Source organism: Ochlerotatus camptorhynchus, unplaced genomic scaffold (assembly GCF_037179485.1).
Source record: "Ochlerotatus camptorhynchus isolate MF236.1 unplaced genomic scaffold, CSIRO-AGI_Acam_v1.1 ptg000503l, whole genome shotgun sequence".
In the NCBI taxonomy this organism is placed as follows: Eukaryota; Metazoa; Arthropoda; class Insecta; order Diptera; family Culicidae; genus Ochlerotatus; species Ochlerotatus camptorhynchus.
This window is the reverse complement of record NW_027040988.1, coordinates 3944226-3970055: the sequence shown is the minus strand read 5'-3', so window position 1 is coordinate 3970055 and position 25830 is coordinate 3944226.

Here is a 25830-nt window from a genome sequence, read left to right as displayed (position 1 = left end):
AAAATTTGCTATTAAAAATTGAACACGAAAAAATCCGGCACATTAAAAACTCTCCAATTAGGGCATTTTTTGAGTAAAATTCGTTAAAATTAACTGAATCTAGCTAAGAGTATATATAACCACAGTACACTGAAACAAGGACCATAGTTAGGAATACTATTTTGCAGAAAACACTTATTCTCAATACAACCATGCGTATTACCGTTAAATCTACTATGAATTCAGTATAGTTGAATATGAATGTTAACAAATTTACTATGATTCTGGCAAAACTACTATGCTTGGTAAAAAGGATAGTAATTTTGATAGATATAATAGTAAAATTAAATGAAATTGTTTTCTGCACAAATCTATTGGTGAGGGTATTTATTCTAAACCAGCAATATAGTTTTTTTTACTAATGGATTTTGTTTCAGTGTAGGTATGTAGGTTGTCAGGATGAGTTCATTTGTTTACATCATGGCTTCACCGGAGCAAGCACGTCGCGATTCGATCCTGCACACTCGAAACGAAAATTCCGGTCTATCCACTCCTGGCAATTTTCGATAAAGCTCCTGAGCAGGAATTTTATACCTCAGTTGACCGGAATAGTGCCCCGGAGGAATATAAAATCAAAAAGAAGTAGAAATTCCCCAAAAGTTACTTTTTTGGTAAACAATCTGCAGCCTATTCTGGCCGGACTTAGCAAGCTGCCACTACTCAAATTCCACCAAACAGTGTTGCAGCGAAAATGGCGTCACAGTCGTTCCCATGGAGATAAATCCGGTCAATACTCCGGAACTAAGTCCAATTGAGGAATACTGGTCATATACATACTGAAGAAAAAGGATGGAACTGCAATTGACCTGAAGGATTTCAAGCGGAAATGGAATTTAGCAGCCAAACAAGTGGGAACAGGGCTCGTGCAAAAGATGATGGGCCATGTACGAAGAAAACTTCGAGAAATGGCCTATTGTAACTAGGAAGACTGAAACAATGGTCTTTCAATAAGCATATTACCTACTAATGTATTACATTAAACTATGAAAAATCAAATGCATTTTTCAACCCCTGCAAGATTTTTGTTTTCGGATTTAGGTAGGTATACCTATAGGACTTTCTTCAGGACGATAGAAAAAAAAAACGCCAAAAAATAAAAAGTAGCATTAACACTGTTGAGATCTCGTAACGTGAGTAGACCGCCTTTTCGTGGTACGTTACGGAATGTAAGATCTACCACCGATTCCTAGTCCTAATTTCTTCAAACTAGGGGAACACGATTTTTTAGTAATCAAAGGAACACATCTTAGTCCTAGTTACTTTTGACGTAGGACTACGTTTGTGATTTCTATATGGGGGTACACTTTGTGAAACCCGAAAATGGAACGTGTAACAAAATTATGAAAGATTTTGAACGTTAATAACTCAGTTGCCCCTGGACCAATTTCAATAATTTTATCGCCAATCGATCAGAAATATATCTACGCATCAATAGTACTAGCATTTTCAACAAGAAACTATTGAAAAAGTGGTAATGTCAAGCATTGTCCAATGTACAAATAAAAAATGATAATTTTATCACTGTTTTCATGAAATAAACGTTCTTCCCAAACCCAGTCGATTATGACGAGTACCACTTGGTTGCACATCATTCTGCTTTAACCTGAAAAGATATAAAAGAGCGCTGCTGTCTAGCCCCAACTCATTTTCGCTTCGGATGGCGTGGTGAGCAGGCAGCAGAAGCAGCAATAGCAGCAGTAGGAAGGTGGTGGTAGGTTAGGCAGTCCACTCTTCTACCTAACAAGCAACAATGACTGGCCATGGCAAAGAAGGAAAAAGTCTTGGTAAAGGAGCCGCCAAGCGTCATCGCAAGGTTCTTCGGAAAGAGTTAAGATAATAGATGATCGATCAATTAAAAGAACTAAATGCTCCTCACATTTGTTCCGTCCATTAGCAGTCCTACGTCAAGCTTCTATTCGTGCCCCTAGACACAGACCCTTCTACTTTTTATGCCTTGTTGATAGTGACAAGACTCGGCTTTGTCCACCGAGGATGATCTTGAAACAAGGAAAAAATGAGTTATTCTTCCCCGATCAGAAGGGCATAACAAAATTATAACAACTGGAGTTATTTATTTAAAAACAAAAATTGTAACAGAAAGTGTTATAAACATTAGCTGGTTTGTTGTTAAAATAACAAAAAATCATAAAAAGAATCGTCTAGTGGTAACAAAATTATAACAGACGTTGATATTGATCTATTTATTTATTTGTCGTCAATCAGTGTAGACCGTTTTACAATTGTTGTCTTAAGTGCTATTTTTACAATTTTGTCTTTGTTTATATTTTTATAATATGTCTTGAGAACTAGATAAAAAAAAGTAGAAGGGTCTGTGCCTAGGGGCACAAACGGAAGCTTGACGTAGGACCGCTAGTGGACGGAATAAATGTGAAGAGCATTAAGTTCTTTTAATTGATCAATTATCTATTATCTCAACTCTTTCCGTTTTTGAATTGTAGGCGTACCAAATTAGTAGTAATCTTTTTCAAAGAGATAGTTGATTACGAAAATCAATCAAAATCACTTGCGCCCCTGCTTCCAAGTTTGTGTGGTCGTTGGGGGCTTGTGGTTCTGAATATGGACAAACAAGCACAGATAAATTCTATTCCAACTCTTTACTGATGTAAGCTTGATGGCCCTGAAAAGGGCCGTTCTATTGAAGAGGACATCTATGGCCACTTACGCTTGGCGTGTTTAGTGTAGGTGACAGCATCACGGACCTCATTTTCCAGGAACACCTTCAGCACACCTCGTAGATCAGACCGGAGATACGTCAGACACCGCCACGGCGAGCCAGACGACGGATAGTGGTTATCTCGAAGAATTTGCGATGACGATTGGCACCTCCTTTGCCACGACCAGTCAATTGTTGCTTGTTGGGTTATAGCAGAGTGGACTATCCACCACCTTCCTACTGTTACTATTGCTGACCACGCCGTCCGAAGTGAAAATGAGCTGATACCAGACAGCAGCGCTGCTTTATATCTTTTCAGGTTAAAGCAGAATGATGTGCAACCAAGTGGTATAAAACTACAAAGATTCCTCCCATTATGAGTAGTTTGCTATCAAGTAGCGATACTGGCTCTTTTCTTTTTGCGTACAAGGCGAATGAGAGCGACCCAAATTTAAGTTTAGTTCACTCATAATCGCCAAAAGTGTAGGAACTCAGCGATGAGTAAATTTGTCTCATGGTTTCCTGTGGAAAACCTAAAAAATCTGCCAGAAAATGAGGAAATTGACGAAAGTTTTATTTAGTCTCGGAGTAGTACCAATCTTGACTTTTCTCAAATTCGGGAATTTTTCCCTGGAAAATCCTGGAAAAACCTGGGAAAACATGAGGCGAATTTACTCATCGCTGAGTTCCTGCACTTTATTTCTTTTTCTGAGATAACTAAACTCAAATTTGGGTCGTTCTCATTCGCCGTGATAGATATCGGCACCGTTGGTTAGCGTGATTACCTCTCATCCCAGCAGGCCTGGGTCCAATCTCAGTCGGCGCCACCGGCATGTTCTAAGGCATAAATCTCTGGGAGCTGCCTTTCTGGCGTCGGTAGCATTGGAGCTCAGTACGGAAAACAAATCTCGTGTCACTTTTCAATAGGTCCTATCTACATTGATCGATTCTCTTCATCGACACTCTCTTTCGTAAATAACTCGGCTTCACAAATGTTTCCTGCCGTCTTCGTCGAATAAGATACTAGATTGTTACTTCTTCCATCGAAAATATCCGGCCGTGGCGATTCAAAGTTGATCAAGGTTGATCAAAATAATTTGTACCCCTGCTTCCAGTTTGATTACATGAGCATTTTGTGTGATCGTTGGTTCTGAATATGGACAAACAGGCAGATGAATTCTATTCCTAATCTTTACTGTAATAAGCCGAAAAGAGCTGAAAAGAGCCGTTTTGTTGCCAAAGTTGGTGATGATTTAACCTCCGAAACCAAACAGAGTGCGTCTCTGTCACTTCAAAACGTAGATGACATCCATGGCCGCTTACGCTTGGCGTGTTTAGTGTAGGTGACAGCATCACGGATCTCATTTTTCAGGAACACCTTCAGCACACCTCGTAAATCAGACCGGAGATATGTCGATGTCCACGGCGAGTTAGACGACGGCTAGTGGTTATCTCGAAGAATTTGCGTTTGGTTCTGAATATGGCGATGAGTGTGCAAAATACTACGCAATTCCATCCTCCCTATTCGCACGCGCCCGAAGATCGGAGGCGAATGCCACTTCGACTTGTTTCGTCTACTTACTACTCTCTGACGACTGTGCTGGGGAAGCAGCATATGCATGTAGGTAATTGGTGGATTTGTTAGTTAATTCGACACTTTTGGACAATGCTGGACATTTACCAGTTTTTCAATAGTTTCTTGTTGAAAATCAACATTCGGAAGCATTGTGATCGATGCGTAGCCATATTTCTGATCGATTGGTGATAAAATTATTGTAATTGGACCAGGGGCAGCTGAGTTATTAACGTTCAAAATCTTTCTTAATTTGTTACATGTTCCATTTTCAAAGTGTACCCCCATATAGAAATCAAAGACGTAGTCCTACGTCAAAAAAATACTTCTATCTGACGTTACGCGAGGAGTTAAAATATTGTTTTAATTTGGTTTTTTGCCATTGTAAAGTCAATGTTATCGCAGTGCTTATTGTATGTGTCCATCATTTGGTTTAAGGGTCCAAATTTGGCATTATTCTTACGATGGCGATTTGTAGCAAATATATTTCTATTTCGTAAATGCCTAGATGGTGTTTTCACAAAATTTAGAAAACAATGTTTATGTATTTTTTCCTTGATTTGTTTTCCGTCGATCTTGTTTTCCGTGCTGAGCACCAATGCTACCGACGCCAGGAAGGTAGCTCCCACACCTGGACCCTACCTATCGACCCATCAACTCATGAACCGGGGACCAACGGCTTTACTACCCTTCCGAAGGAAGGCGTGATCAGAGATGTTATGCCTCAGAACATCCCGGCAGCACCGACTGGGATTGAACCCAGGCCTGCTGGAGTGAGAGGTAATCACGCTTACCACTACACCACCGGCGCCCCTAATGTTTATGTTCACAATGATTATTTTCTAAACCTGCACGAAAGCTTGAATAAAATGCATCTTGTATCGGATAATAAATCGATATTTAAAGCCATATGTAAAGCACATTGCTTCATTACTTCTCAAAATGTGTGTAAATGAACACCAAAACAAGCTGAGAAAATGTCGTTACTGTGCCTACTCTACCAGTGATTGTTGTCATTACCGTTTCCTGTATAATAATAGTTCAGATTTCCTACCTCGAGTTGAAGGTCCTTCTCCAGCATCCCAGTCGATAGTAGGTGAAGCATTACGTTTGGCCGCTTTCATGTTGGCCCAATGAAACCGAACTCGTTCAGCAACAGTCCTTGCTCTCTTCGGATGATTTTCCGTTGCTTTATCCTTTGCACGCTTTCGGGAATCGCGCTTATACTGTGCATTAATATGTTTAGACATTGCCAGACAACTTCAAATTTCTCAATAATCCCTAATGTTACTTCCTAGAAGTAAGGACTATCCAACGTTTATGTAATCACAAAAGCATAAGAATGAGGGTCGGCTTGACTTTAAATGATCTATATTTCTTGAATTTGTGTGGTTTACATGTATTACTTATCAAGTGACACAGACGCGTCTTTTCAACTTTAGTTCCTTTGAAATTTCAATTATTATTAATTACAGTTCCTAGTCCTATCAGGCCTGTTTTTAAAGTATGACCACCTTGGTGGGATTGGTTTGATTTGAATTGGAAAAAGGAGACTTCTTATAATTACTATTTACAACTACAACTAACCTACAACTACTATATACACCTAATCTACTATATACAAATTGCTTATCAAAGCATGTTCTGATAAATTACATTTTTGTGCAAATTTAGTCTTAATTTCGTTAATTCGGGAATCTATTTTGGCAATGCCTGCCTCTTCATGTAAATTTGTTATTTTAGTGTCGAAAGGACGATCAAGAACCATCCTCAGCACTCTATTCTGAGCTACCTGGATTTTGCTCCTGTGAGTCTGTGCACATGATTCCCACACCGGAGCTGCGTAGAGGATCGCAAGTGCTATGATTTGTTTGTAGACAGCCAATTTGTTCCTCCTTGAGAGGCGGGATCTGCGGCAGATCAGCGGATACAGGCACCTAACCAAGGCGGAACACTTGATTACGGTTTTCTCCACATGCGAGCGGAATAGGAGCTTTTCATCAAACAACATCCCGGGATAGGTTACTTCGGCGGATCACTGCCATCCATGATTACAGTACAAGAGGGAGCCGGTTTTAGTTTGGGTGATTGCCGATGGAGGAACATGATTGTTTGTGTTTTGGAAGCATTGATTTTGATTTTCCACGTGGTGGCATAATCAGCAAAGGCGTCAAGACATCGTTGGAGCTTGTTTGTTATTTCGCGGGGCATCCTACCCTTGACGGTTATTGCGGTATCATCTGCGAACAGGAAGAACACGCAACCGTCTCCGAGAGGAGGAATGTCGGAAGTGTAGATGCTGTAAAGCAAAGGGCTCAACAGACTTCCTTGCGGAATTCCTGCTGGGATGGAGAACGTGTTTGAAAGGCAGCCATTCAACGATACCTTAAACGACCTTTGCTGAAGGTAGTTACGGGTGATTTGAACAAGATGCAAAGGAAAGTTGAAGTTACAAAGCTTGCGCCAGACATTGTCAAACGCTTTCTCAACGTCTAACAATGCCATGGCTGTGGACTTGGATACAGCCTTGTTACTTCGGATGTTATTCATCACCCGTACTAGCTGATGATTTGTGGAGTGCCCCTTCCTGAACCCGAACTGTTCCAAACATCTGTTGAAGACAGCAGCCAGCAGAGAGTGAACCTTCATGCTGCGATTTTTCAACACTAGGGGCCTTCATGTTTTTGGTGCATTTCAGCGCTGAGCAAATCTGTTCCACTGTGATTCTATTCTCCGGAGGGATGGCACAAGGGAAGGAATCAAGGTTGAGTACGCATTGCTCAACCTGAACTTCAAGCGGACTTTGGAGCCAAGCAAGTGCGAGTTGGCAATATGCTCACCAATCGCATTTGCTTTCTCCTGAGGGGTGATGACGATCGCATCATTTTCATCTTTGAGTGCTGGAATGGGTTTAGGGTGCGTCTTTAAGATTCGGGACAAGCCGCCCGAAACTTTCGTTCCGGAGTGAGACCATTCTGGAAGCAATCTCCTTGTTCAGATCGGCCATTTCACGTTTCCTCGCTAGATCTCCAGTCCTCTGAAACTGGCGTCTACGAACATTTCTCAGGCGAATCAAAAGTTGGGTGTGGGAATCAATGGCAATAAACTTACCCCTCACAGAAACTCGTTGGACGCACGCCTCGTCAGCCATGGTTATGGCTTGGTGGAGTCCTTCCAACGCTCGGTCGATGTCCTCCACGGTATCAAGCGGCGGGTTGTCGATAATGTGCCTGTCTACCACGCGTCCAAACTGGGCCCAGTTTACGCGATGGTAGTCCTTGCGCAGACTTGAAGCAGGAGCCACGTTGCAGCCCAGTTCAGCCACCACCGGTTGGTGGTCGAAGCTGAGTTCGTTCAAGGCTACCGGCTTGGACAAGCCGATATTTGTCAGGGACAGGTCTAGCGTCGATGGGTTGCCCGCTGGTGAGATAAATGTTGGCTCATGCGAAAACCAAACGGAGTACAGCCCATGCTGTGAGTGGTCGAACAGCAGATGACCATTCTGGTTCTGCTGGTAGTTCCGCCAGGCCTCATGGCGAGCGTTTATATCTCCTCCTATTACGAAGCGGGAACCGTTACGGGTGATGGTGGACAGGTCGTTCTTGAATTTAGCCGCTAGTCCACTGCTGGCGGCACACTGTCGAGGGCAGTAGACGGCGATGAACTGGACGTACCCAGTCGACGACTCCACCACCATACCAAGGGCCTCGATGATAGAGGTGCGGATATGGGACAGAGTGTGGTGTTTTATGCCTTTCTTGACGACGACCGCAACACCACCCCCTCTGGAGCTGGTGCGATCAAGCCGAATAATGTTGTGGTCAGGCAACCAGAAGCTGTCGTCGGACTTTAGATGGGTCTTGGTTAGAAGGCCCACGTCGATGCTGCGCTTGCGGAGGAAGTCGGCAAGCTGAATCTCTTTTTCTCTTCCAGAGCAAGCATTCCAGGTGACGATAGTTAGCGGTTTAGACGCCATACTGGATGATGAACTTACCGAGCACTTGGATCTGTTTGGGCTTATTGTGGCACTACGAAGAGCACCGGACATGTTGACGAAAATTTCCATCAGTTCATCCGCTGAGAACAGATCGGGGTTGTTGTTTTGCGCTGTTGGTTGTCTCCAGAATCAAGGGGGGGATGGAGAGCTTTGGCCAGCAGAATCACCGGAAGCTTCTTGAGGGGGGCGGGTTGCACCCGCGAATTCGCTTGCCTTTGCTGGGGAGCACGAAGAGGCGGAAAATCCTCCGTCCTGAATGCTGGGGTTTTGTTCTTCTTGCGTCCTGGTTCATTGTTGCTTGACGCCTGCTTTCGGATGCGTTTGAAGTCCTCGCGTTTGGAGCACTGTCTGTCGGAACCTTTTTTGTGCACCACCACAGTAGGCGCATTTTATCGCCACGGCTCCATCCGCAGGGCAGTTGGAAGTGGCGTGTTCTTGAGCGCAGTTGCTGCAGCGTGGCTTGATGTTGCAGTTGCGGGTACCGTGTCCAAAATTGAGGCACCTCTGACACTGCGTTACGTCACGATGGCCGCCACAGTATGGCTCCCACCGTACGATGATGGAGTAGATCGATCGGATGGCTTGTAGTGCATTGAGCGTCACCGTCCCTTTCTGGAAGTACACCAGGAAAAGACAATCCGGGTACGTCTTCACGTTTTCGTCTCTCCTTGTCATTCGGAAGACAGCGACAGGGCTTGTACCGGTTGATTTCAGCTTCGACCATCTTGGGGTCGAAGTTTGGTAGACCCGTGATGACTACCTTGAAGGGCTTCTCACCGGGGATGTCGTGCGTGAAGAATTTCGCCTTGGTATCCTTCAGATATTTCACGGTAACTTCGTACTCCGCTTTCGTTCGGAGCATCACCTTGGTGCCGATCCTGCCGAGCTTAAACTCAGCTGCAACGCCCAGCGATGAAAGATCGCCAATCAGCGTGTTGAGTGGGACTTGCTTCACCACCAGTGGAGGAAGCTTCATTTTTGCTGCACTCGGGGTGGCAGCAGTTTCGTTGTCGACGGCGTCGCCGAAATCACCAATGACGCTGACGTTCGTCGCGGTGGCATCGTCCCGTCCACTCGCACCATCGGACTGGCCTTGATTTTTCTTCCTCTTCTTTGACCGCTTCACCGTGGCTGAGGTGGTATTCCCTACATCGTTGGGAAGAGTAGCGTACCCATTCGAAATAGGTACACTCAAGCTACCCTCACCGCTGTTATTCTTCTCCGTTTTCTCTCGGAGCCTGCTCCGGAAGTGCTGTCTTCCCATCACACGAAGCGACCGACACTACTGACGACGCGATTAAACTGCGAATGTTTGGAACAAACTAGAAACTTTAGAACAACTCGACAGAGCGAGCAAAGACCGAACTGTACTGCTTGGCGTTCAAGCAGAGAAATGATGAGCTAATGGTACACCACTTCGATTAGTTCGACGAAACGTTCAGAGACTGTACGCCTCTTGTTACACACTCATGAGGGTCGACTCGACGACGCCAATCTTATATAGTGGCTGCTGACACGTAATTGGTTAGTTGCATTATCCAATCAGGTTGCAACACGTGGTGGTAACTTCTAGAATTTTTCATGCGAGTTGTGCTTCGCTAGGATGTTGACAAAATTAACCATCAGCCATCAATCGGTTTGTTCGATCTCTGTCATGGTTGGAGAATTCTGAGTCCTCCACGGATACGGTGAGCTAGTTTGAACTTGGGTGAGTTTCGACATGACGATAACGTGCTTGATGACGGTAGCCCGAAATGCTTTCTCACGATGAGCAACTGTACCCAAACAGTGACAGTATGGCTTCATCACTGCTACTCTGTCTAGACTCTAGAGTGCTCTTGCAGGCAGCCTTGGGAGCAAGCTGCTTGTGGAGCCTTTTGAACACGTCTGAAGTTCGAAAGGAAATGAGGGAACGGCTTGATTTGCACTTCTTCTTCTTCTTCTTCTTCTTCTTCGCATTTCAAGCTTATTGCATATCACATATAAGCTTATTGCGTGCTCTCAACTTAGTGTTCTAGATGCACTTCCATAGTTATTAATTGATAGCTTTCGATGCCTGTACCATTTTTGCATTGATATGATTGTATGGCAAGTCCAATCATACTTCTATGCCCAGGGAAGTCGAGAAATTTTCCGACCCGAAAAAATTCCTAGACCGAACCGGGAATCGAACCCAGCCACCTCCAGCATGGTCTTGCTTTGTAGCTGTGCCTTTACCGACTGAGCTAAGGGAGGCCCCAACTATTTGCACTATTTGTACTATATGCTACAAAATTGCTGGAGTAAGCCCCCGTCGGATGGCATATTGCATGACATATTTCACACTAATGCTTTGGAGATATATGCGTTCGTTACATGCTCATTTTTCGTACTCGCAAAATGTACCCCCATATACAAAACAAAGACGTAGGGTAAACGCTCCTATAGTTGCGGTACGTTAGAAGCGTTAGGTTCCTATAGTTGTGTATGGAGACTCCGTACACAACTATAGGAACCTAACGCTTCTAACGTACCGCAACTATAGGAGCGTTTACCCTAGTCCTACGTCAAAAAATACAGTGTTTAAGTTGATCCGCGCTGTGTTTCAGTTCATTTGAAAGCTTGAGTGCCTTTAAGTCCGCGTAGCCCTTACAGTTTGCCCAATAGTGCGCCGACTCTGAGACACAGTTCAAGGAGTCTCATGGTGCTGGGTTGTTGTCGGGCAGAACATTAGTTTCAACATGAAGAAAAAGTGGGTTTCCGCACAGAAGAGCAACAGCCAGATGTTGTACTGAACCTAATGAATGGAGTTAAGCGTAACGTGCGAGCGTATGGTTATGGTATTGAAGGTGAATGAAATTAATATGTCAAAATCTTACTAATGGGATATATTTTATTGTCTGCAAGTTTGAAAAGGATCGGTCAACTAGGTAATTTAAGACAGCGTTTTTACCTTGATGCAATTTGATGTGAGACACCCTTTAGATCCATCATTTACGTTCGTTAAACGTTTTGTGATTAAAGAGCCGATTTAAATGAAATATTTTATCACACATAGATCAGATGGATACATTCCTGGAAGAAGTATATACCAATAGTTTACGAAAAATCCTTTGAAGATTTTCAAAAACCACTTTGTAACCGATGGCTACTGAATCATATTTTCACTGACTAAAATGTAGCGGATCTTCGGTTGTCAAAAATGTAACAAAATCTGATAATCGTATTATAATCTTAAAGATAACTCCACAAATTCGATTGGGTCCTTTATTCAGGTTGTAATTTTGAATAAATTATATGAAATGAAGAATTCGGTTGATTTATTTGCAGCTTTAAGAAAATACAGTAAAATCCAACAATAGGGGAAAATCACTGGAAATCTTAAATCCGCGATATCTTGTGAAACCTTACCTCAGGTTGAGGTTCGCACTGACAAAAAGTCCGATTTCGGTTCCAACCCGGATAAAAAACAATTTCGATATTAGATAGTCAGATCATACTCAAGTTTGATCCAAATTAACCAATGTATGATGGAAATGGAGGCCTCATGGTGAATTACTTCTCGGTCAGGAATGCCAAAAACCTGAGCTGAATCTAGTAAATTAAGGGGGGAGTACACTTTGATTTTTCAAAAAATGCATTTTTTTGGCTTAAAATGTTCCTTGGGATGTATGCTTTAATTTAGAAAAGACTCCAAGTCCGCCAGAATATTCCTTACCGCTTTACGAAGCGATTTCTTAAAACATGTACCGGCGCGCTGAGAGAGCAATTTTATCTTTAAACGCGTTTATCTCGAAACGGGGTTTTTCATACTGGCGTGGGAAATAACTCTAACCAGTTATCATCAAATTTGGATATCGCCTAGATTTTCTTGTTCAGAATTGAATTCTGCTTAGAAATACGTATCCACATTTTCGATTTTGTCAAAAATGGATTTTTAATCCACGATTTTGTAAGCATTTTTAGGGTGAAAAAATTGACTTTTTTTTCCTAAGGCTACAACTTTTGAAAAAAATTAATTTAAAAAAAATCGGAATACGTATTTTTAACCCAAATTTCATTACTAATCAGGATTTTTGTTCGATTTATGTTCCAGGATCACATGGAAAGGAGTATTTTCCCACGCCGTTTTCCGACTTCCGCGCGACCTGGTGCACCGGCCACGGGGAGACGCCAATCGAGTTCAAAAAAATACAAATTGTAGTTCGAAGGATGACTAATAAATGGGTTATATCATATTTGCCCTCCCTGAGTGTTTTATTGCTTAAAAAAATTAACGAAAATGCCATACTTTTTGGACGTTCAAAGTGTACTACCCCCTTAAGCGTAAACGCGAAACCTTGCGCATGGATTAACCGATCCAAGGTTTCAATAAATGTGTAATGTACCGGAAGCAAAATCAATAAAAAGAAATTTTATTATAAGTTCACAGACACTACATATTTATATCAACCGCGCAACGGATCCGAACATCCGAACTATAGCATCTGTTTTCGGTTTCCATCTGTGACTGTGCTTCACCAAACTCAACACCAAATTTTACTGGTGATACCTACTGTATACTACCGTGGGAGGGAAAAACCACATCACACGGCAGTGAACCTCAAAGCACAAGTTTTCGAAGGAACGTATTAGCTTTTGTAAACAATGCATTTGATCGTCGGTGGTGGCTCGCTCACGTATGCTAATTCTACCACCAGATAGGGGAATTTTTCCCCTATCTGATAGTGTTGTTAGTATGCGTGGGTGAGCTACCACCGACGATCAAATGCATTGCTTATAAAAGCTGATACGTCCCTTCGAAAAAGTAATCGAGAAGTGAATAATGAATTGATATATTTCTGCGCAGAAGTTGGAAGGCACTAACTTGCTGAGCAGAGCTCTTCACGCTTCGCGTCCTTATCGTCGTACGGTTAACGCGGTTGATTAGCATTGCTAACCAACCAACGGAGCAGCGTCAGCTCAATCATCTTTGTTTGGATTCTTGATTATGTTGGGAAAGACTTTGGTATAGCGAAGGTTGCAGAAGCTGAAAAGTGTAGGAGCACAACCATTTTCAAACAACATTTGGGTCATTCCAGCTCAAGTGTAAGTTGTGGTCAGTGTGGCCGATTTCAACCAAACTTGGCCAAAATGCTTATTTTGATATTCTTAGATAACGCCGTGTTGGACTGTACTCTAAACTGCTTGGTTCCTCTGGGCTACAACATTGGATTTTTTTTAAGATTATGAATATAGATTCCTCCAATTACGCAACCAATCCAAGTGGCATACCATTCTGAAGAGTATTAAATGTAGAATTAAACAGATTAATTCTATTCAAAGAGCTGGATTATTGGAAGGCTACCAAATTATAAAAAATTTCCATAGAGCGGGGAATTTTTTGCTTTTCACGATGTGACCTGAAATTCCCATCACATTTTAGAAAACCGATCTACTAGATGTGTTTAAAAAAATGATTTGAACATATGGTTTATTCGATATGGCTAGGTGAGTGACTAGGCCATAGTTAACTTTTCAGCCGGAAAACCACTACATTATATTTTTGATTGGAGATTCCTCCTCAACCATATGAAGTATGTTTGGCCCACCATTTTGTAGGGATTTCAGTGTTGAATTTGAATTATTTATCAAAATTTAATTGCTTTTTAATTTAACAACAGGATAGAGACAGATTATTGGAAGGTATACAGGTTATCAAAAAATGGCTGTTTTTCAAATTGCTGAGATTTTGTTATTTTTTAAAGATTTTGACCTGAAACTTCCACCAAATATAGTTAAACCTATCTTTTTGATAACTTTGATGCCTTCCAATAACACTAGTTTACAGCATTTTTGAACTCGGTAAGGTGATGATCATTTCCAATGCAAAATCCTACGCTGAATTCAATGCCGTGGTCAGAAAAAATTAAAGTAGAGCCATTTTTGAGATATACACAAATTTTGATTTTTGAATTTTGGACAAAAGTACGATTACTAAAATGTCAATATCTTTGGAACTAGTGCACCAATTTTAAATCTTTTTTTATGAAAATGAAGCTAAATAAATTTGCTATCGTTCACTGAAATATTATGTCTTAATTAAAAATTTAATTTTGAAATCATTTAAAAATTTACAGCATTTTTTTAAAATTTTTCCTGCGAATTTTCCATAAAAATCTTGTTTTAATCAACATTTTTAATGGGATAAAAAGATTCAAAAAATCATTCCATAATTTATTCTTAAAGTCCATTCAAAACCGGAGAAAATGAGCCTTTAATGGATGAAATCGGTTGGAAATTGTCGAAGTTATGAGCATTTTTGTAAAACACTTAAAAATGTTGCTGAAATACAACAGCTTTAGAGTTCCTTTTCTAGGTGTCGTTGTAAGCATCCAAATCGCATGTAAAGTTTTCATGGGAGATTCTTTTCTCTACATATCAATTTGATTAAGGCATATCAGGATTTAAAACCGAGTTGATACAAAAGAAATTTATTTAGGTTTTATAAAAAATGATTGAGAATCGAATGACTTTGTCTTCGATGTTTTGAACTTGTTTCTCGAATCAGAAACCAACAATAGTCACCCATCATTGCTTCATCCCAAAACCCTTGGTAACGACGTTCCATCATCTTCATTTGTTGGTGAAAACGTTCGCCGTGCTCATCACTCTCGTCACCAAGATTTTCCGGGAAAAAATCCATGTGAGAATGTAGGAAATGTATCTTCAAAGACATATTCACACCTGTGTTCAGTGAAATAAAAGGATTTGAAATTAATTATATGTAACAAACACAATATTTTTGATTTATACCTATTTTCTCATAATTTTTGAGCAATTCATCGACGGCTTCCTCATAATCTGGGCTTCTGAAATTTCCTAAAAAGGTTGTGACAACACGCTGGAACGATTTCCACGCTTCTTCCTCATCTGGTGTCAAAACTGTATTGAATGCGGAATCATTGAGCAGTTTTTTGATCTGTGGGCCAACAAATACACCTTCCTTTATCTTTGCGTCAGATAAATTTGGAAATACTGATTTCAAGTACTGGAATGCCGGCCCTTCTTTTTGCAACGCTTTGACGAAATTTTTGAATAGCCCAAGTTTTATATGTAGTGGTGGAAGTATTATGCGTTCTTTTACCACAAGAGGATCATTTTTAACGTTGTCTTTACCAATTGTGAAATTATCCCGTTTTGGCCAATCTTTTCGGACGTAGTGTTCCTTACGAGCTCGACTGTCCCATTTGTATGTAAGGTAGCCACCATCCTTTCAAGACTTGTCTTGGATGCAGCTCCACTTAATAGCAAGATCAATTTGAGCTACCGATCTGAATTCACAATATCGCTGTATGAAGGGCCAAAAACGGAAGGGCGGACCCGTAAGCAGAGACACTTACGCGAAATCCACGGGAATTTAAGAATCTCCTTCCAACGGTACGCTCCAACAAATCGAATAACACAATTCGCAATACTTATTAAGCTTCCTACTGGATGGTTTGTTAAGAAGGGCGCGTCAATCGCCCTGAAACTGTTGGAGTAGAATTCACACCACCACAATCGAATCGGTAGGATAAAGAAAATGATAGAGTTTATTCCCTCCTAGACTCCGGCTGTCAATCATACCATTGTCCAGTTTCAGTTTGAATGATACCCTGATGCTCCCTCCCAACCCAGTATTTATTTATATAATGAAAATATATGCAATGGAGAAATGAAATATATCAGAACATTAAAATATTACATAATGAAATACATTTATATGGATAATAGAGTTGCTACTGCAATGAAGAAGTATTTTACTTATAATAAGATGCAGCACTATACCTCCTCAGCTCACAATGGTAAGTGGATGCAACACTGAAATGTATAGGATATATTAAGCAATTAAATATATTTTGCCCAAATGATACTAACAATAATGCTAAAAATTGTGATAAATAACTAACATGACGAGAATAACCTGCTTAATAATTATATACATATAATATTATTTAATGTTGATATTTTCTCTGCTTCATCAGCTTCATATTAATTTCGATGACTTGCTTGGGTAAACTGAAATATTAAGCTGATAGTTATAGTATATCATGCAATGTATAATTTATATAATATATGTAGTGAAATACAAAATATAAAAAAATAAACAAGTTTTGTTATTTATAAATCATTGGTCGTTGGTACCTGTATAATAATTATAAGCATATAATGTTAAGTATTGTTGTTGCTTCCTCTGCCTTATCTGCTTAATTTTAATTTCGATGAGTAATAAAATACAATAAAGTGAACAATAAAATGGTGCCTACTTTCTCTCATCTTTTAAATGCATTGTTATCAAGCAACACATAGCCGGCTATCGAAAGAACATATTTATTTTGTTTAGTGATCATGAATTTTAAGAGTCATGACGGAGAGCTTGGGATTGAACCCATGATTTTCTGCTCAGTAAGCAAAAACGATCCCTCCAGGGTCATCGAGCATCTCATAATGCACAGCGCTTCGCGTCAAAGTACGATGCATTAGACTATTCTTGAATTAACCTGAACGAATGCTGAAAAAATAAATTATTACAATACAAATCTAAAGATGTTTCTCATTTGAAGAGCTGAAAAAAGTTGAAAAAGTTGAAAAAAAAAGGCTGAAAAACACATATCAAGATCAGTGTTTGGAAAAACTCGGATCAGCGGATGGAAAATTAACACATAATTGCATTAACATGCAATCAATTGACGTTTGAGAGGAGCAATACAATAGTTGGGTAAAGAAGAATTGCATTATAACACACCATCGACTGGAATGCTTTTGGCAATGCGGGGCTGCAGGTAGTGATGAAACGTCGCTAGAACTATTCCACAGCCGCAGACAGTATATGAGCAATAATATCAAACAAATGTATGTATCTATATTTTGCAGTTAGGTTAATTCTGAAATAAAAAAAAATAAATAAAATCATTCAGCTGTCATTGAATATCAAAATTTTAATTATTGGAATCCGATAACTAGAAAACGGAATCCCTCCTACAGATGCCCTGGATGATCTAAAGTGCTTTACCATGAATTGAATATAAAAAGCTAATATCACATAATTTGAAAACTAATGCCATGATGCAATAAACCATCAACGGATGAAATAAAATTAATATTACATAACACAATTTCATATGAAAAGAAGGAGTAAGGAATAATAGTAAAATAAATAAATAAGCATGTATAATAATAGAATATAACATGAAGTCTGTAATAACATTTACACATAGTACAATACTATTAAACAATACATAATGTGATGAACGAACATAATTTGTAATTAAAAATGAAGCATAATATAATGAGATGAAATAATAATAATAATAATAATATGCAGTCTGATCGAACATATAATTTTAATAAAAGATCACATTGTAACAACGATTGAAAAAGAATAATGAAATAATCAAAAACATTCTCTATTTACCCAAATTTCAATATGGAATAAAGATTGGCACTTACTTCTGAAGACTTGTAATCAATCCCATCTAAAGCCACTAGGGGTTCAATGTGCTGATACTGTGAGAAGATCCGTTAATATAATTATGATACAATAGTGTATTAATTAGTATTTGTTTGAAATGTTTTCATGTTGATAGCAATGCATTAATGTTTTAAAATCACAAGGATCCTACCGAATCATTAACTTTATTCTAAAAATGAAAAAAAACTTAAACATCAAAATGAAAAATATATCCAGGTTTGTTGTACTGAAAAATTATGTAAAAAAAAATAAAAAAAGAACATATCATCATTTTAGCCTATATAAAATAACATTTATTGTTAAGGAATGAAATTTCATAACAATAATTTGTTGTCTGCAACTTTGGAGAAACATTGATTTTAAACAAATTAATACATAAGTATAATTTTCAACAGACAACCTTGTAGAGACCATGGAATCCGGGATATACCTCAAACACGTTGGTGTCTTCAATTAAGGCGGGCATAAGATCACTTGACGTCCCTCGCGACTACCTAATAAAATTTAAATTAATAGTTGAACGAATAATCAAGGTAATGACAAATAAAATTAATTTGACAAATGTATGCAGGTATGTTGAACTGAAAAATTGTATTCAAGAAATCAACATATTTACAGCTAAGCTAGGCCAATAGTAAATAATGCTTTTTGTGTAATATTGTTCAGTATGTTGTATAATATTAATTCAATCATTTGGCATTGTGGGCTAACGGATTTCTAATTTGACTGAAACAAAATGAGAAATATTGATGTTAAACAATGATGTATTCCGTTTGATTACAATGTGAAGTACCAAAACAAAAACCTGGTCCACAACCTATAAATAATAAATAAATACTATCTGGACAAAAGTGATTTAAATAATTATTAGGGAAATGGAAAATCATTCATCTAGCTCTTATAAGCACCGTCGGTCATTCTGCTAACACTTGTTAAAAAAAGCTCCCGTACACTGCAGCTCTGGAGCACCACGCACATAAAAACTCGCATAAAAGTTTATGCTAAGAGGAAGAATCTAATTCGTTTCAAACACTGAATAGTTCGTCCACCACGTTGTACCAAACAAACACGAGCAAAAGAAAGGGACGACCAGTTTCACACCGCTCGTTCTCCTCTACGTCATGAGTCAAAAGCAACACGAGACAACTACATTTACATCGTCATGGGGAAAGAAACATACACAAACAGGAAAAATTTCTAGGCCGAGCAGCATCAAAAGGGGCCATCCATTCAGTACGTCACGCTTTAAGAAGAGTCGATGGGGGTTCTAGAAATCTGTGACAAACAGCCCATGTTATAGGAAAAGCGTAGTGAAAATGAGAAGGGAAAGTTTATTTATAATAATCAAATTGTGACGTAATTAATGGATGCTGGGAACAATAAAGTTACATGGTATGTAAAGCGAAAAAACAAGAGGTTGAACAAAAAATCGGGCAACCAGAAGGGAAACGTCGATACCTAATATTTAAAAAAAAACATAGTTGTAATGGAACATTCTCACCAAGTTCTCCACCATGCCACTTATCGCCATCGTGATGTTTTTTTTTCGCACATGAAGTTGAACGTTGCTGTCAGCATATGCCACAGCACGCCTAAGATGATAACATCGCCGTCTCGCCAGCTAACTATCGCCCGCTCTTCCAGATTTGTACGGCAGCACTACACACTCACTAATATTTTTCTTATACGAACACAATCACACCGAAGACCGTTGCTTTGTTTTGCAACACAAACGCACACAACAAGGAGGAGAAAACTGATTGTATCGTAGCACAACTTTTAAATAAACACACTAACACTATCATCAGGCGGAAAGCTTCCATGTTCGAGCCACGCCGATAAGCACTCAAAATCGCAACTAAATAAACTCTAATGCTATCAACAATCGCGGATTTTGGATTTAAATCACTTTCCACGGTTGTCATGCTTGCCAGGAACATACGCTGACTAAAATAATTTCAAAATAATGAAGCACTACGGTTAAATACACGACACTCAAGCAGAGACACCAACGTACGTCCGACCGCCAGCATACGTCAACCTGAACTTACGAGCTCGACTGTCCCATTTACACAAAAAACACATATATTTTGTGTATCCCTGTTGCAATCCAGTCAACATGGCAACCACTTTAAGATCGGAACAAATTTTCCAATTGTGTTGATTGTAATTTATCAAATTGAGCAATAGAGCCATTGATTCATACGTTTCCTTCATATTAACGGCATGAGCTAATGGAATAGAAGGTTTCTCATTCCCTTGATGCAGTAAAACGGCTTTCAAGCTCAACTTGCTGCTATCGATGAATAAACGCCATTCAGCTGGACAACGGCCAATCTTGGAACATTCAATTTCCATGATTTTACAAAAAATTTCATAACTTCGACAATTTCCAACCGATTTCATCCATTAAAGGCTCATTTTCTCCAGTTTTTAATGGACTTTAAGAATAAATTATGGAATGATTTTTTAAATCTTTTTATCCCATTAAAAATGTTGATTAAAACAAGATTTTTATGGAAAATTCACAGGAAAAATAAAAAATAAATGCTGTAAATTTTTAAATTAATTCAAAATTAAATTTTTAATTAAGACATAATATTCTAGTGAACGATAGCAAATTTATTTAGCTTTACTTTCATAAAAAAAAAGATTTAAAATTGGTGCACTAGTTCCAAAGATATTGACATTTTAGTAATCGTACTTTTGTCCAAAATTCAAAAAATCAAAATTTTTGTATATCTCAAAAATGGCTCTACTTTAATTTTTTCTGACCACGGCATTGAATTCAGCGTAGGATTTTGCATTAGAAACGTTGGTCAACCACTAAAGTTCACACTTTTTATGTTGTTTTGTAAACTAGTGTAATTTGTCTCTTAATTTTAATTTTAAATTTACTTAATTTAAATTTAACTACAGAAATTAAAAAAAAAACACAAATTTTGACAAATAATTCAAATTCAACATTGAAATCACAATTCGATGGGTTACGGAGTAATTTATATACAAAGATATAATGTAGTGATTTCTCAGCTGATAAGTTCAAAAATTCCTGGTCACAGATGTTCAAATTATATTAGATACGTTTTAAAATATCTGGAAGGCATTTCAGGTCAATATCTTGAAGAAGAACAAATCGCGCTCGGTTTTAAAAGAGTTATTACGAGGCGAAAATCGCATTGCATGTTTGTGATTTCGAAAAGGATGTATATTTTTGTCAATTCGAATGACTTTCACTATTGCTTTATAAAGGAAGTGGTGAAAGGCGAAAGTAGAGAAAAAAGTTGTTAAGTTTTTTAGAAGGATTTGTCACGACAAATTGTTGCGGATGATATCTTCATCTGATGTTAATCGGTGAAATTTTATAAACGCCTTATGGGTCATTCCAGCTAGAGTGGGTAAGTACAATTTCAGTTGTGGATGACAGCTGCTACTTGAATATTACCTTTTTACCCTTCTTACAAAGAAGGGTATAGATATCACTTGAAAAACCGACTATCGATCCGAGGCCCGGAGGGCCGAGTGTCATATACCATTCGACTCAGCTCGACGAGATCGGAACATGTCTGTGTGTGTGTGTGTATGTGTGTATGTGTGTATGTATGTAACGAAATGAATGCGCTCACGTTTCTCAGCAACCGCTCAACCGATTTGGACAAACTCGGCGCCAAATGATAGGTCTTGGGGTCCCATTGAACGCTATTGAACGGTTTTGGAATCGGTGAACCGGTTCCGGAGATATGGCCGGAATAAGATCCGGTGAATATGGGCCTTCACGCTGGATTTAACGGAAAACGTATCAAAACCATCATGCGACACATCAAATTACTACAGAATTCAAAAATAAGATCAATGCAAGTCGTGTTAAGTGTTCCAGACCACATTGGACACACTTGGACATGTTCCGGGTACCCCGGGGAAGTTGCTTGAATATGAATTGAATTAAAACCCATTAAATCACATTAAAATACGATGATAAGGTGATTGGTAGCCTCACCAAATAGACTACACCCGGATATACTCCGGGTACCCACAGGCAGTGGCGTAGCGTCACTGGATGACACGGGGGTGGGGGGCTTGGTCACTGATAATGACAATAAAATAAATAAACTTGAATAAGTAAGAAGGGTCTGATCACACCATAGGCGGATAAAATCGGGTTTTTTTTTTCATGAATCACCCTAACTTTCTAGTTGTTTCAGTGTGTAGAATGCGTAGATGATGAGATAAAAACTTGACGTCTTCGACAAAGTTGCTTGGTTTCGCATCTTCTACAACTTTGAAGAAGAAAAAATATTTCCCTGAAGAGTTAGATTTTTGAAGTCATCCTAAAACTGAATCACCCTAATGATTGATCCAATGAAAAGATGCGCTTTTTCATTACCAACAACTCTTTCGAAGTGATGTGATGTAATGTAAAGGATACCACTCATTGTTGCAAGGCACAGCCATTAGACAGTGGATCATCCTCCAAGTATGACTTGATCAACTACGATACCTGGTTGTATTCAATTTACCATTGTAAGAAGGGCCAAAAACGGAGGGGCGGACCCGTAAGCAGATAAAATCCTACAACCCGATGTAGAACAAGCCATCATACGAGGGAACGTCCCAATGAGTGGGGAGAAGAGCCCGCCGTCAATTCCGTCAAGTCAAATCAATTCACGAAATGTTAATGACAGGGAGTTGGCAATTCCACTCTCCCCATCCAAATCGCTTCAATCCGGTGCCCTGGTTGTCCCATTCCTCCCCTTTGCATTTAATGTGTATATATATATATATATATATATATATATATATATATATATATATATATATATATATATATATATTTATATCGGCATTATCCGTTAGATTTTGTCAACACAATTTTGACTTCTTGGCTTTTCAAAATCTTTAATAAATGCAAATCTTATCATCTGACCTATTCCGCGAGTCGTGCGAATCTCCACCACCAATGAGTCAACAAAAGTCACGCACTAGTGGGGTGACTCTCCGTGCAATCAAATGAAGAGTCACCTCACACGAGGCGACCACCGTCACCCTCTTGTACACAGCAAAAAAATAATTTTGATATCACATCAAAGTGGATGCACTACAATCATGTCGAAAATTTCATGTAATTTTATGACCACAATAAATAAACAAATGCAGTAAAAGCAGCGTAATGTCAGTTCATGCATTGTATTAATGATAATTTTGTCCTTTTTAGCAAGTAATATTACACCATATTTTCGACATGATTGTAGTGCATCCACTTTGACGTGATATCAAAATTATTTTTTTGCTGTGTAGCTAATGGAATCTTTGTCATTGATGAAAAAATGAATGAGATTTGAACAAAGGTTTTTTTGAGGATCAAATTTATCAGTGACTACGTGATAAACAATTTTGTCAATATCGCGCGAAACTCTGTCAATGACAATGACAAAATCTCAGCACTGTATGGCAGTGTCAAAACTGTATGTAGAGAGTAGAAAGTGAGCAAGGACAACTTTGATGAAGGTGCGAATCGGGTTGATCATCTCTCTTTACCAAACTCCCCCGTTAGAGAGGGATGGTGAGGGGTATCCCCCCTCCCGGCACCACCATGGTGGGTATATAAATGGTGATACAGCTTTGTCACTATATAGGCGAGGAGGTCGCGGGGGGGAAAAGTGCGGTTTTAGAGCAAATTGTAAACAAACTCGGTCGCTGTCCTATACAAAAATCCAACATGGCTGAATCATGAATTTGACACATTAGAACACCTATATGTAGTCACCTTGGCCAACACTGGCAAAAGAGATGATCATTGATTTGCTTATGTACCGACGATATGTTTGAAACAGTTCTACCAACAATCAATACGAAACTATCGATTTGAAATTGGCCCCATTCTAGTCTGAATTCTAGTACTACACTATGTTTGTTTTGATTCTCTATGAAAGTTTGACACATAAAAATGAGGGGTTCGTGGATTTTCCCATGTTTCGAGGGGTGCATCGATTAGCTTGGGACCGAAGATAGTACCAGAGCTGAGCCAAAAAGTTGGAAGCAAATCTGGCGAACTTAGTCAGCTACTTATGGCTGTTGGAACGGTCGGGAGAAGCTCTTATTGCATATCCATTAACGCTTCTATACAGCTGTTACCCTGCTGTTTAGTTGTGTGTGTGAACTTGAAAGGCGTTTATTCAAGCTTTTGCCGGTTATCCAATAATCACTACACAGCTTTCTCTTGAAGCCGGGTTAAATACTGTTTACGCTTTTTTATGAAGGAATTTATTGAGTTTATTCTGCTGTGAATCAAATTAATCGAAATTAGTTACAAATCATCACCAAATTATTTACAATGCACCGGAACCTGGAATCGAACTCGAGACGACCTCATTGGCAAACCTTGACACTACCAACTGTGCTACGCCAACACTTTGAACTTATGTAAACAAATCAACATTCCCTTCTACAACAAAATCGCTGAGTAGAGGCTTTATAATAGTACACATGAATCACTCTTCTCGACTAGTTATAAAAGAGCAAAGTTAAAGCTGTAAAACTGCACACATCTAAAAATAAACCTAGTTAACTGTGAAAATGCTTCCGAAGTTGCTCTAACACAGTTCATAAGCTGAGTACAGGTTGTTTAGTTGTTGAAAAAGCACTTTTGATGTTTATGTTATTCAGCAAGAGTGGTTGGTTGTGTAGAAGCCATCAAATGAGTAATATATTCACTTTGTTAGCTTCTTTTGCAGCTACAAGTTGAAAGTTGATTAGTGTGTGTATAGAAGTGACATTATTGGCTGATGTTATTCAGTGCGACTGACAAATTGAATAATGGTTGCGAGAAAGTTGAGTAAACGCTCTCCAAAACTATTTTTCTAGCTTTTGCTTGTAGCTGTATCTGCAGCTTCTTTTCAGCTACTTTACAGCACAACGCTGGAAAAGTTGGCTTACAAAGCTGAAAATGTTAGTTGGGCTGTTATGTGTTTTACTTAATTATGTATATTATATTTTAGGAATATTCCTTAATAACTCTTTTGCGAAAGTTTGGTGGCCCTGAAAAGGGCTGTTTTGTTGGGCTGATGTTGTTGACAATGATGGAACGGGCGACCTTGTTTTACGCTTATATAGTAGAACAGAAAATATCAGAGGTGTCAGATACTCGCATCTGATGTCTCGGTTGGAGAAAGTATAAGAATATAAAAAACCAATCGATTTTCACCATCTTTAGACAATGGTTTACTTTTAACCATTTTTCAATAGTTTACAGAATTAAATCAATAGTTTTGAAACAAAGCAAATTGCTAGAAATATTTCCAATCGATTGATGCCATTATCTCGTAAATCTATCGAGAGACGGTTGAGTTATTATCATTCAAAATCTTTTAATTTTTCGTAACGCATCCAAAATGACTGTTTTCAATTTTGTACCCTCGTATGTTGCCGAAAGACGTTATCCAACGTCAAAAGTTGAGCACGTTTCTTCGGGACCTACAAGTCTTAGAGTTACCTCTATGGTTCTATTGATTGTACCGCACTCAAGAAAAGCCCTCTAGTCAAAGTATGGAAAACTGTCACCACAAAACTGAATAAAGCTGTTCTAATCGAACAAAGCGGTGCATTTTGATGGTTCGATTGGAACAACTTTTGACAGACGTCCACTCTTTTACTGTAGGGCTTTACACTCAAGTCGTTATCTAAAGGGAGGCATCTAGTCTTTTCTTCTTTCCTTTATTTAACGTCGGTCTCTGTTCCGCAATCTAGTGCCAATGACCGACGGACATCGATTGCCATCCATTGACGGCAACCGAATGTGCAGGAAGGCAGCTTTTCCACACCTGCGTAGGATATCGCACCCATTCACAACACACATGGGCCGGGACCAACGGCTTTACTTCCCTTCCGAAGGAAGACGTGACCAGAGATTTTTATGCCTCAGAAAAATCCCACTGACCTCGGCTGGGATTGAACCCAGACCCATTGGGGTGTTAGAAAGCAGTCACGCTTACCACTACACCACCGGCGCCGGATTTCCAACAACGCTAAAACCAGTAGATTTTGTGGAAAACCCAATTTCCATGTATTTTTCCGCTCTG